We start from the raw sequence: 12,786 nt of genomic DNA on the forward strand, positions 1-12,786 counted from the left end.
ACTGTCTTGAGTTTGGCATTTGTGACAATGTCCTGGGATTACCCACAAACGCCTCACCTGCAAACTAGTATTGTGTGGCTTGTGAGCGGTATAGAGCAAAATCGATTACATGTACGTGTTTGTGAGAGTCTCAGCTTTCCATAGCTGGGTCATAGTAGTTCCTAGCTCCAACCATTCAGTCTCTACAGATATTTTTGTTAGAAGGGTTTAAGCCCAACATTCCAAATTTAGGGTTAGTACCAATGCTCCACGTTTTTTCAAAGTTCCAACCCACCTGCTCCTCGTTAGTATAGTGGTGAGTATCCCCGCCTGTCACGCTGGAGACCGGGGTTCAATTCCCCGATGGGGAGAAAGTACTGCTCTTTTTTTAGGGTGAACAATGTTGTTGAGCCCACAAAGTGGAACATATTCTTGGAAAAAAAGCTTTATGATACAATTTCCTGCCTTTGAGGTTAACTCAGCCTTCCAAGGCATTGGTTGTTCAGTGGTAGAATTCTCGCCTGCCACGCGGGAGGCCCGGGTTCGATTCCCGGCCAATGCAGGAAGTTTTGAACATGTCATTTCGACAAGTATGCAAACCCCTGAGGAGGAAATCTGTGTTAGATTGCCAGGCAAACAGAAATCTCTGGTCTTGGTCGAATTCTCAACTGACTCTTGAAAAATAAGACTTTGAACATTTACTCATTCTCAGTAGACTTTGGTGAATCCATTGCAGATTTCCAGTGTGTGAGGTGATTAACTTTTTGCAAGGCTTTAGTTGTTAAATGGGAAAGAGTAACCAACTTGTCAGTGACAACTGTCTTGAGTTTGGCATTTGTGACAATGTCCTGGGATTACCCACAAACGCCTCACCTGCAAACTAGTATTGTGTGGCTTGTGAGCGGTATAGAGCAAAATCGATTACATGTACGTGTTTGTGAGAGTCTCAGCTTTCCATAGCTGGGTCATAGTAGTTCCTAGCTCCAACCATTCAGTCTCTACAGATATTTTTGTTAGAAGGGTTTAAGCCCAACATTCCAAATTTAGGGTTAGTACCAATGCTCCACGTTTTTTCAAAGTTTCAACCCACCTGCTCCTCGTTAGTATAGTGGTGAGTATCCCCGCCTGTCACGCGGGAGACCGGGGTTCAATTCCCCGACGGGGAGAAAGTACTGCTCTTTTTTTAGGGTGAACAATGTTGCTGAGCCCACAAAGTGGAACATATTTTTGGAAAAAAAGCTTTATGATACAATTTCCTGCCTTTGAGGTTAACTCAGCCTTCCAAGGCATTGGTTGTTCAGTGGTAGAATTCTCGCCTGCCATGCGGGAGGCCCGGGTTCGATTCCCGGCCAATGCAGGAAGTTTTGAACATGTCATTTCGACAAGTATGCAAACCCCTGAGGAGGAAATCTGTGTTAGATTGCCAGGCAAACAGAAATCTCTGGTCTTGGTCGAATTCTCAACTGACTCTTGAAAAATAAGACTTTGAACATTTACTCATTCTCAGTAGACTTTGGTGAATCCATTGCAGATTTCCAGTGTGTGAGGTGATTAACTTTTTGCAAGGCTTTAGTTGTTAAATGGGAAAGAGTAACCAACTTGTCAGTGACAACTGTCTTGAGTTTGGCATTTGTGACAATGTCCTGGGATTACCCACAAACGCCTCACCTGCAAACTAGTATTGTGTGGCTTGTGAGCGGTATAGAGCAAAATCGATTACATGTACGTGTTTGTGAGAGTCTCAGCTTTCCATAGCTGGGTCATAGTAGTTCCTAGCTCCAACCATTCAGTCTCTACAGATATTTTTGTTAGAAGGGTTTAAGCCCAACATTCCAAATTTAGGGTTAGTACCAATGCTCCACGTTTTTTCAAAGTTTCAACCCACCTGCTCCTCGTTAGTATAGTGGTGAGTATCCCCGCCTGTCACGCGGGAGACCGGGGTTCAATTCCCCGACGGGGAGAAAGTACTGCTCTTTTTTTAGGGTGAACAATGTTGCTGAGCCCACAAAGTGGAACATATTTTTGGAAAAAAAGCTTTATGATACAATTTCCTGCCTTTGAGGTTAACTCAGCCTTCCAAGGCATTGGTTGTTCAGTGGTAGAATTCTCGCCTGCCATGCGGGAGGCCCGGGTTCGATTCCCGGCCAATGCAGGAAGTTTTGAACATGTCATTTCGACAAGTATGCAAACCCCTGAGGAGGAAATCTGTGTTAGATTGCCAGGCAAACAGAAATCTCTGGTCTTGGTCGAATTCTCAACTGACTCTTGAAAAATAAGACTTTGAACATTTACTCATTCTCAGTAGACTTTGGTGAATCCATTGCAGATTTCCAGTGTGTGAGGTGATTAACTTTTTGCAAGGCTTTAGTTGTTAAATGGGAAAGAGTAACCAACTTGTCAGTGACAACTGTCTTGAGTTTGGCATTTGTGACAATGTCCTGGGATTACCCACAAACGCCTCACCTGCAAACTAGTATTGTGTGGCTTGTGAGCGGTATAGAGCAAAATCGATTACATGTACGTGTTTGTGAGAGTCTCAGCTTTCCATAGCTGGGTCATAGTAGTTCCTAGCTCCAACCATTCAGTCTCTACAGATATTTTTGTTAGAAGGGTTTAAGCCCAACATTCCAAATTTAGGGTTAGTACCAATGCTCCACGTTGTTTCAAAGTTCCAACCCACCTGCTCCTCGTTAGTATAGTGGTGAGTATCCCCGCCTGTCACGCTGGAGACCGGGGTTCAATTCCCCGACGGGGAGAAAGTACTGCTCTTTTTTTAGGGTGAACAATGTTGTTGAGCCCACAAAGTGGAACATATTCTTGGAAAAAAAGCTTTATGATACAATTTCCTGCCTTTGAGGTTAACTCAGCCTTCCAAGGCATTGGTTGTTCAGTGGTAGAATTCTCGCCTGCCATGCGGGAGGCCCGGGTTCGATTCCCGGCCAATGCAGGAAGTTTTGAACATGTCATTTCGACAAGTATGCAAACCCCTGAGGAGGAAATCTGTGTTAGATTGCCAGGCAAACAGAAATCTCTGGTCTTGGTCGAATTCTCAACTGACTCTTGAAAAATAAGACTTTGAACATTTACTCATTCTCAGTAGACTTTGGTGAATCCATTGCAGATTTCCAGTGTGTGAGGTGATTAACTTTTTGCAAGGCTTTAGTTGTTAAATGGGAAAGAGTAACCAACTTGTCAGTGACAACTGTCTTGAGTTTGGCATTTGTGACAATGTCCTGGGATTACCCACAAACGCCTCACCTGCAAACTAGTATTGTGTGGCTTGTGAGCGGTATAGAGCAAAATCGATTACATGTACGTGTTTGTGAGAGTCTCAGCTTTCCATAGCTGGGTCATAGTAGTTCCTAGCTCCAACCATTCAGTCTCTACAGATATTTTTGTTAGAAGGGTTTAAGCCCAACATTCCAAATTTAGGGTTAGTACCAATGCTCCACGTTTTTTCAAAGTTTCAACCCACCTGCTCCTCGTTAGTATAGTGGTGAGTATCCCCGCCTGTCACGCGGGAGACCGGGGTTCAATTCCCCGACGGGGAGAAAGTACTGCTCTTTTTTTAGGGTGAACAATGTTGCTGAGCCCACAAAGTGGAACATATTTTTGGAAAAAAAGCTTTATGATACAATTTCCTGCCTTTGAGGTTAACTCAGCCTTCCAAGGCATTGGTTGTTCAGTGGTAGAATTCTCGCCTGCCATGCGGGAGGCCCGGGTTCGATTCCCGGCCAATGCAGGAAGTTTTGAACATGTCATTTCGACAAGTATGCAAACCCCTGAGGAGGAAATCTGTGTTAGATTGCCAGGCAAACAGAAATCTCTGGTCTTGGTCGAATTCTCAACTGACTCTTGAAAAATAAGACTTTGAACATTTACTCATTCTCAGTAGACTTTGGTGAATCCATTGCAGATTTCCAGTGTGTGAGGTGATTAACTTTTTGCAAGGCTTTAGTTGTTAAATGGGAAAGAGTAACCAACTTGTCAGTGACAACTGTCTTGAGTTTGGCATTTGTGACAATGTCCTGGGATTACCCACAAACGCCTCACCTGCAAACTAGTATTGTGTGGCTTGTGAGCGGTATAGAGCAAAATCGATTACATGTACGTGTTTGTGAGAGTCTCAGCTTTCCATAGCTGGGTCATAGTAGTTCCTAGCTCCAACCATTCAGTCTCTACAGATATTTTTGTTAGAAGGGTTTAAGCCCAACATTCCAAATTTAGGGTTAGTACCAATGCTCCACGTTTTTTCAAAGTTTCAACCCACCTGCTCCTCGTTAGTATAGTGGTGAGTATCCCCGCCTGTCACGCGGGAGACCGGGGTTCAATTCCCCGACGGGGAGAAAGTACTGCTCTTTTTTTAGGGTGAACAATGTTGCTGAGCCCACAAAGTGGAACATATTTTTGGAAAAAAAGCTTTATGATACAATTTCCTGCCTTTGAGGTTAACTCAGCCTTCCAAGGCATTGGTTGTTCAGTGGTAGAATTCTCGCCTGCCATGCGGGAGGCCCGGGTTCGATTCCCGGCCAATGCAGGAAGTTTTGAACATGTCATTTCGACAAGTATGCAAACCCCTGAGGAGGAAATCTGTGTTAGATTGCCAGGCAAACAGAAATCTCTGGTCTTGGTCGAATTCTCAACTGACTCTTGAAAAATAAGACTTTGAACATTTACTCATTCTCAGTAGACTTTGGTGAATCCATTGCAGATTTCCAGTGTGTGAGGTGATTAACTTTTTGCAAGGCTTTAGTTGTTAAATGGGAAAGAGTAACCAACTTGTCAGTGACAACTGTCTTGAGTTTGGCATTTGTGACAATGTCCTGGGATTACCCACAAACGCCTCACCTGCAAACTAGTATTGTGTGGCTTGTGAGCGGTATAGAGCAAAATCGATTACATGTACGTGTTTGTGAGAGTCTCAGCTTTCCATAGCTGGGTCATAGTAGTTCCTAGCTCCAACCATTCAGTCTCTACAGATATTTTTGTTAGAAGGGTTTAAGCCCAACATTCCAAATTTAGGGTTAGTACCAATGCTCCACGTTGTTTCAAAGTTCCAACCCACCTGCTCCTCGTTAGTATAGTGGTGAGTATCCCCGCCTGTCACGCTGGAGACCGGGGTTCAATTCCCCGACGGGGAGAAAGTACTGCTCTTTTTTTAGGGTGAACAATGTTGTTGAGCCCACAAAGTGGAACATATTCTTGGAAAAAAAGCTTTATGATACAATTTCCTGCCTTTGAGGTTAACTCAGCCTTCCAAGGCATTGGTTGTTCAGTGGTAGAATTCTCGCCTGCCACGCGGGAGGCCCGGGTTCGATTCCCGGCCAATGCAGGAAGTTTTGAACATGTCATTTCGACAAGTATGCAAACCCCTGAGGAGGAAATCTGTGTTAGATTGCCAGGCAAACAGAAATCTCTGGTCTTGGTCGAATTCTCAACTGACTCTTGAAAAATAAGACTTTGAACATTTACTCATTCTCAGTAGACTTTGGTGAATCCATTGCAGATTTCCAGTGTGTGAGGTGATTAACTTTTTGCAAGGCTTTAGTTGTTAAATGGGAAAGAGTAACCAACTTGTCAGTGACAACTGTCTTGAGTTTGGCATTTGTGACAATGTCCTGGGATTACCCACAAACGCCTCACCTGCAAACTAGTATTGTGTGGCTTGTGAGCGGTATAGAGCAAAATCGATTACATGTACGTGTTTGTGAGAGTCTCAGCTTTCCATAGCTGGGTCATAGTAGTTCCTAGCTCCAACCATTCAGTCTCTACAGATATTTTTGTTAGAAGGGTTTAAGCCCAACATTCCAAATTTAGGGTTAGTACCAATGCTCCACGTTTTTTCAAAGTTCCAACCCACCTGCTCCTCGTTAGTATAGTGGTGAGTATCCCCGCCTGTCACGCGGGAGACCGGGGTTCAATTCCCCGACGGGGAGAAAGTACTGCTCTTTTTTTAGGGTGAACAATGTTGCTGAGCCCACAAAGTGGAACATATTTTTGGAAAAAAAGCTTTATGATACAATTTCCTGCCTTTGAGGTTAACTCAGCCTTCCAAGGCATTGGTTGTTCAGTGGTAGAATTCTCGCCTGCCACGCGGGAGGCCCGGGTTCGATTCCCGGCCAATGCAGGAAGTTTTGAACATGTCATTTCGACAAGTATGCAAACCCCTGAGGAGGAAATCTGTGTTAGATTGCCAGGCAAACAGAAATCTCTGGTCTTGGTCGAATTCTCAACTGACTCTTGAAAAATAAGACTTTGAACATTTACTCATTCTCAGTAGACTTTGGTGAATCCATTGCAGATTTCCAGTGTGTGAGGTGATTAACTTTTTGCAAGGCTTTAGTTGTTAAATGGGAAAGAGTAACCAACTTGTCAGTGACAACTGTCTTGAGTTTGGCATTTGTGACAATGTCCTGGGATTACCCACAAACGCCTCACCTGCAAACTAGTATTGTGTGGCTTGTGAGCGGTATAGAGCAAAATCGATTACATGTACGTGTTTGTGAGAGTCTCAGCTTTCCATAGCTGGGTCATAGTAGTTCCTAGCTCCAACCATTCAGTCTCTACAGATATTTTTGTTAGAAGGGTTTAAGCCCAACATTCCAAATTTAGGGTTAGTACCAATGCTCCACGTTTTTTCAAAGTTTCAACCCACCTGCTCCTCGTTAGTATAGTGGTGAGTATCCCCGCCTGTCACGCGGGAGACCGGGGTTCAATTCCCCGACGGGGAGAAAGTACTGCTCTTTTTTTAGGGTGAACAATGTTGCTGAGCCCACAAAGTGGAACATATTTTTGGAAAAAAAGCTTTATGATACAATTTCCTGCCTTTGAGGTTAACTCAGCCTTCCAAGGCATTGGTTGTTCAGTGGTAGAATTCTCGCCTGCCATGCGGGAGGCCCGGGTTTGATTCCCGGCCAATGCAGGAAGTTTTGAACATGTCATTTCGACAAGTATGCAAACCCCTGAGGAGGAAATCTGTGTTAGATTGCCAGGCAAACAGAAATCTCTGGTCTTGGTCGAATTCTCAACTGACTCTTGAAAAATAAGACTTTGAACATTTACTCATTCTCAGTAGACTTTGGTGAATCCATTGCAGATTTCCAGTGTGTGAGGTGATTAACTTTTTGCAAGGCTTTAGTTGTTAAATGGGAAAGAGTAACCAACTTGTCAGTGACAACTGTCTTGAGTTTGGCATTTGTGACAATGTCCTGGGATTACCCACAAACGCCTCACCTGCAAACTAGTATTGTGTGGCTTGTGAGCGGTATAGAGCAAAATCGATTACATGTACGTGTTTGTGAGAGTCTCAGCTTTCCATAGCTGGGTCATAGTAGTTCCTAGCTCCAACCATTCAGTCTCTACAGATATTTTTGTTAGAAGGGTTTAAGCCCAACATTCCAAATTTAGGGTTAGTACCAATGCTCCACGTTTTTTCAAAGTTCCAACCCACCTGCTCCTCGTTAGTATAGTGGTGAGTATCCCCGCCTGTCACGCGGGAGACCGGGGTTCAATTCCCCGACGGGGAGAAAGTACTGCTCTTTTTTTAGGGTGAACAATGTTGCTGAGCCCACAAAGTGGAACATATTCTTGGAAAAAAAGCTTTATGATACAATTTCCTGCCTTTGAGGTTAACTCAGCCTTCCAAGGCATTGGTTGTTCAGTGGTAGAATTCTCGCCTGCCACGCGGGAGGCCCGGGTTCGATTCCCGGCCAATGCAGGAAGTTTTGAACATGTCATTTCGACAAGTATGCAAACCCCTGAGGAGGAAATCTGTGTTAGATTGCCAGGCAAACAGAAATCTCTGGTCTTGGTCGAATTCTCAACTGACTCTTGAAAAATAAGACTTTGAACATTTACTCATTCTCAGTAGACTTTGGTGAATCCATTGCAGATTTCCAGTGTGTGAGGTGATTAACTTTTTGCAAGGCTTTAGTTGTTAAATGGGAAAGAGTAACCAACTTGTCAGTGACAACTGTCTTGAGTTTGGCATTTGTGACAATGTCCTGGGATTACCCACAAACGCCTCACCTGCAAACTAGTATTGTGTGGCTTGTGAGCGGTATAGAGCAAAATCGATTACATGTACGTGTTTGTGAGAGTCTCAGCTTTCCATAGCTGGGTCATAGTAGTTCCTAGCTCCAACCATTCAGTCTCTACAGATATTTTTGTTAGAAGGGTTTAAGCCCAACATTCCAAATTTAGGGTTAGTACCAATGCTCCACGTTTTTTCAAAGTTTCAACCCACCTGCTCCTCGTTAGTATAGTGGTGAGTATCCCCGCCTGTCACGCGGGAGACCGGGGTTCAATTCCCCGACGGGGAGAAAGTACTGCTCTTTTTTTAGGGTGAACAATGTTGCTGAGCCCACAAAGTGGAACATATTTTTGGAAAAAAAGCTTTATGATACAATTTCCTGCCTTTGAGGTTAACTCAGCCTTCCAAGGCATTGGTTGTTCAGTGGTAGAATTCTCGCCTGCCATGCGGGAGGCCCGGGTTTGATTCCCGGCCAATGCAGGAAGTTTTGAACATGTCATTTCGACAAGTATGCAAACCCCTGAGGAGGAAATCTGTGTTAGATTGCCAGGCAAACAGAAATCTCTGGTCTTGGTCGAATTCTCAACTGACTCTTGAAAAATAAGACTTTGAACATTTACTCATTCTCAGTAGACTTTGGTGAATCCATTGCAGATTTCCAGTGTGTGAGGTGATTAACTTTTTGCAAGGCTTTAGTTGTTAAATGGGAAAGAGTAACCAACTTGTCAGTGACAACTGTCTTGAGTTTGGCATTTGTGACAATGTCCTGGGATTACCCACAAACGCCTCACCTGCAAACTAGTATTGTGTGGCTTGTGAGCGGTATAGAGCAAAATCGATTACATGTACGTGTTTGTGAGAGTCTCAGCTTTCCATAGCTGGGTCATAGTAGTTCCTAGCTCCAACCATTCAGTCTCTACAGATATTTTTGTTAGAAGGGTTTAAGCCCAACATTCCAAATTTAGGGTTAGTACCAATGCTCCACGTTTTTTCAAAGTTCCAACCCACCTGCTCCTCGTTAGTATAGTGGTGAGTATCCCCGCCTGTCACGCGGGAGACCGGGGTTCAATTCCCCGACGGGGAGAAAGTACTGCTCTTTTTTTAGGGTGAACAATGTTGCTGAGCCCACAAAGTGGAACATATTCTTGGAAAAAAAGCTTTATGATACAATTTCCTGCCTTTGAGGTTAACTCAGCCTTCCAAGGCATTGGTTGTTCAGTGGTAGAATTCTCGCCTGCCACGCGGGAGGCCCGGGTTCGATTCCCGGCCAATGCAGGAAGTTTTGAACATGTCATTTCGACAAGTATGCAAACCCCTGAGGAGGAAATCTGTGTTAGATTGCCAGGCAAACAGAAATCTCTGGTCTTGGTCGAATTCTCAACTGACTCTTGAAAAATAAGACTTTGAACATTTACTCATTCTCAGTAGACTTTGGTGAATCCATTGCAGATTTCCAGTGTGTGAGGTGATTAACTTTTTGCAAGGCTTTAGTTGTTAAATGGGAAAGAGTAACCAACTTGTCAGTGACAACTGTCTTGAGTTTGGCATTTGTGACAATGTCCTGGGATTACCCACAAACGCCTCACCTGCAAACTAGTATTGTGTGGCTTGTGAGCGGTATAGAGCAAAATCGATTACATGTACGTGTTTGTGAGAGTCTCAGCTTTCCATAGCTGGGTCATAGTAGTTCCTAGCTCCAACCATTCAGTCTCTACAGATATTTTTGTTAGAAGGGTTTAAGCCCAACATTCCAAATTTAGGGTTAGTACCAATGCTCCACGTTTTTTCAAAGTTCCAACCCACCTGCTCCTCGTTAGTATAGTGGTGAGTATCCCCGCCTGTCACGCTGGAGACCGGGGTTCAATTCCCCGATGGGGAGAAAGTACTGCTCTTTTTTTAGGGTGAACAATGTTGTTGAGCCCACAAAGTGGAACATATTCTTGGAAAAAAAGCTTTATGATACAATTTCCTGCCTTTGAGGTTAACTCAGCCTTCCAAGGCATTGGTTGTTCAGTGGTAGAATTCTCGCCTGCCACGCGGGAGGCCCGGGTTCGATTCCCGGCCAATGCAGGAAGTTTTGAACATGTCATTTCGACAAGTATGCAAACCCCTGAGGAGGAAATCTGTGTTAGATTGCCAGGCAAACAGAAATCTCTGGTCTTGGTCGAATTCTCAACTGACTCTTGAAAAATAAGACTTTGAACATTTACTCATTCTCAGTAGACTTTGGTGAATCCATTGCAGATTTCCAGTGTGTGAGGTGATTAACTTTTTGCAAGGCTTTAGTTGTTAAATGGGAAAGAGTAACCAACTTGTCAGTGACAACTGTCTTGAGTTTGGCATTTGTGACAATGTCCTGGGATTACCCACAAACGCCTCACCTGCAAACTAGTATTGTGTGGCTTGTGAGCGGTATAGAGCAAAATCGATTACATGTACGTGTTTGTGAGAGTCTCAGCTTTCCATAGCTGGGTCATAGTAGTTCCTAGCTCCAACCATTCAGTCTCTACAGATATTTTTGTTAGAAGGGTTTAAGCCCAACATTCCAAATTTAGGGTTAGTACCAATGCTCCACGTTTTTTCAAAGTTCCAACCCACCTGCTCCTCGTTAGTATAGTGGTGAGTATCCCCGCCTGTCACGCGGGAGACCGGGGTTCAATTCCCCGACGGGGAGAAAGTACTGCTCTTTTTTTAGGGTGAACAATGTTGCTGAGCCCACAAAGTGGAACATATTTTTGGAAAAAAAGCTTTATGATACAATTTCCTGCCTTTGAGGTTAACTCAGCCTTCCAAGGCATTGGTTGTTCAGTGGTAGAATTCTCGCCTGCCACGCGGGAGGCCCGGGTTCGATTCCCGGCCAATGCAGGAAGTTTTGAACATGTCATTTCGACAAGTATGCAAACCCCTGAGGAGGAAATCTGTGTTAGATTGCCAGGCAAACAGAAATCTCTGGTCTTGGTCGAATTCTCAACTGACTCTTGAAAAATAAGACTTTGAACATTTACTCATTCTCAGTAGACTTTGGTGAATCCATTGCAGATTTCCAGTGTGTGAGGTGATTAACTTTTTGCAAGGCTTTAGTTGTTAAATGGGAAAGAGTAACCAACTTGTCAGTGACAACTGTCTTGAGTTTGGCATTCGTGACAATGTCCTGGGATTACCCACAAACGCCTCACCTGCAAACTAGTATTGTGTGGCTTGTGAGCGGTATAGAGCAAAATCGATTACATGTACGTGTTTGTGAGAGTCTCAGCTTTCCATAGCTGGGTCATAGTAGTTCCTAGCTCCAACCATTCAGTCTCTACAGATATTTTTGTTAGAAGGGTTTAAGCCCAACATTCCAAATTTAGGGTTAGTACCAATGCTCCACGTTTTTTCAAAGTTCCAACCCACCTGCTCCTCGTTAGTATAGTGGTGAGTATCCCCGCCTGTCACGCGGGAGACCGGGGTTCAATTCCCCGACGGGGAGAAAGTACTGCTCTTTTTTTAGGGTGAACAATGTTGCTGAGCCCACAAAGTGGAACATATTTTTGGAAAAAAAGCTTTATGATACAATTTCCTGCCTTTGAGGTTAACTCAGCCTTCCAAGGCATTGGTTGTTCAGTGGTAGAATTCTCGCCTGCCACGCGGGAGGCCCGGGTTCGATTCCCGGCCAATGCAGGAAGTTTTGAACATGTCATTTCGACAAGTATGCAAACCCCTGAGGAGGAAATCTGTGTTAGATTGCCAGGCAAACAGAAATCTCTGGTCTTGGTCGAATTCTCAACTGACTCTTGAAAAATAAGACTTTGAACATTTACTCATTCTCAGTAGACTTTGGTGAATCCATTGCAGATTTCCAGTGTGTGAGGTGATTAACTTTTTGCAAGGCTTTAGTTGTTAAATGGGAAAGAGTAACCAACTTGTCAGTGACAACTGTCTTGAGTTTGGCATTTGTGACAATGTCCTGGGATTACCCACAAACGCCTCACCTGCAAACTAGTATTGTGTGGCTTGTGAGCGGTATAGAGCAAAATCGATTACATGTACGTGTTTGTGAGAGTCTCAGCTTTCCATAGCTGGGTCATAGTAGTTCCTAGCTCCAACCATTCAGTCTCTACAGATATTTTTGTTAGAAGGGTTTAAGCCCAACATTCCAAATTTAGGGTTAGTACCAATGCTCCACGTTTTTTCAAAGTTCCAACCCACCTGCTCCTCGTTAGTATAGTGGTGAGTATCCCCGCCTGTCACGCGGGAGACCGGGGTTCAATTCCCCGACGGGGAGAAAGTACTGCTCTTTTTTTAGGGTGAACAATGTTGCTGAGCCCACAAAGTGGAACATATTTTTGGAAAAAAAGCTTTATGATACAATTTCCTGCCTTTGAGGTTAACTCAGCCTTCCAAGGCATTGGTTGTTCAGTGGTAGAATTCTCGCCTGCCACGCGGGAGGCCCGGGTTCGATTCCCGGCCAATGCAGGAAGTTTTGAACATGTCATTTCGACAAGTATGCAAACCCCTGAGGAGGAAATCTGTGTTAGATTGCCAGGCAAACAGAAATCTCTGGTCTTGGTCGAATTCTCAACTGACTCTTGAAAAATAAGACTTTGAACATTTACTCATTCTCAGTAGACTTTGGTGAATCCATTGCAGATTTCCAGTGTGTGAGGTGATTAACTTTTTGCAAGGCTTTAGTTGTTAAATGGGAAAGAGTAACCAACTTGTCAGTGACAACTGTCTTGAGTTTGGCATTTGTGACAATGTCCTGGGATTACCCACAAACGCCTCACCTGCAAACT

The 12,786-nt window shown here is 44.0% G+C and overlaps 9 non-coding genes across 9 annotated transcripts; all 9 read left to right on the forward strand.

Annotated features, from left to right (window-relative positions):
- The first annotated feature begins 470 nt into the window (after window positions 1-470).
- On the forward strand, window positions 471-541 carry trnag-gcc (transfer RNA glycine (anticodon GCC)). Its single transcript has one exon. It is a non-coding gene; the product is annotated as a tRNA-Gly (tRNA).
- A 4,699-nt stretch (window positions 542-5,240) lies between these two features.
- Window positions 5,241-5,311, forward strand: trnag-gcc (transfer RNA glycine (anticodon GCC)). Its single transcript has one exon. It is a non-coding gene; the product is annotated as a tRNA-Gly (tRNA).
- A 724-nt stretch (window positions 5,312-6,035) lies between these two features.
- trnag-gcc (transfer RNA glycine (anticodon GCC)) lies at window positions 6,036-6,106 on the forward strand. Its single transcript has one exon. It is a non-coding gene; the product is annotated as a tRNA-Gly (tRNA).
- Window positions 6,107-7,625: 1,519 nt separating this feature from the next.
- On the forward strand, window positions 7,626-7,696 carry trnag-gcc (transfer RNA glycine (anticodon GCC)). Its single transcript has one exon. It is a non-coding gene; the product is annotated as a tRNA-Gly (tRNA).
- A 1,519-nt stretch (window positions 7,697-9,215) lies between these two features.
- Window positions 9,216-9,286, forward strand: trnag-gcc (transfer RNA glycine (anticodon GCC)). Its single transcript has one exon. It is a non-coding gene; the product is annotated as a tRNA-Gly (tRNA).
- A 724-nt stretch (window positions 9,287-10,010) lies between these two features.
- Window positions 10,011-10,081, forward strand: trnag-gcc (transfer RNA glycine (anticodon GCC)). The gene has a single exon. It is a non-coding gene; the product is annotated as a tRNA-Gly (tRNA).
- Window positions 10,082-10,805: 724 nt separating this feature from the next.
- trnag-gcc (transfer RNA glycine (anticodon GCC)) lies at window positions 10,806-10,876 on the forward strand. The gene has a single exon. It is a non-coding gene; the product is annotated as a tRNA-Gly (tRNA).
- A 724-nt stretch (window positions 10,877-11,600) lies between these two features.
- Window positions 11,601-11,671, forward strand: trnag-gcc (transfer RNA glycine (anticodon GCC)). The gene has a single exon. It is a non-coding gene; the product is annotated as a tRNA-Gly (tRNA).
- A 724-nt stretch (window positions 11,672-12,395) lies between these two features.
- Window positions 12,396-12,466, forward strand: trnag-gcc (transfer RNA glycine (anticodon GCC)). The gene has a single exon. It is a non-coding gene; the product is annotated as a tRNA-Gly (tRNA).
- Window positions 12,467-12,786: the final 320 nt, after the last annotated feature.

The sequence above is a fragment of the Oncorhynchus mykiss genome, chromosome 5 (assembly GCF_057628025.1).
Source record: "Oncorhynchus mykiss isolate SJ-2025 chromosome 5, ASM5762802v1, whole genome shotgun sequence".
Taxonomy (NCBI): domain Eukaryota; kingdom Metazoa; phylum Chordata; class Actinopteri; order Salmoniformes; family Salmonidae; genus Oncorhynchus; species Oncorhynchus mykiss.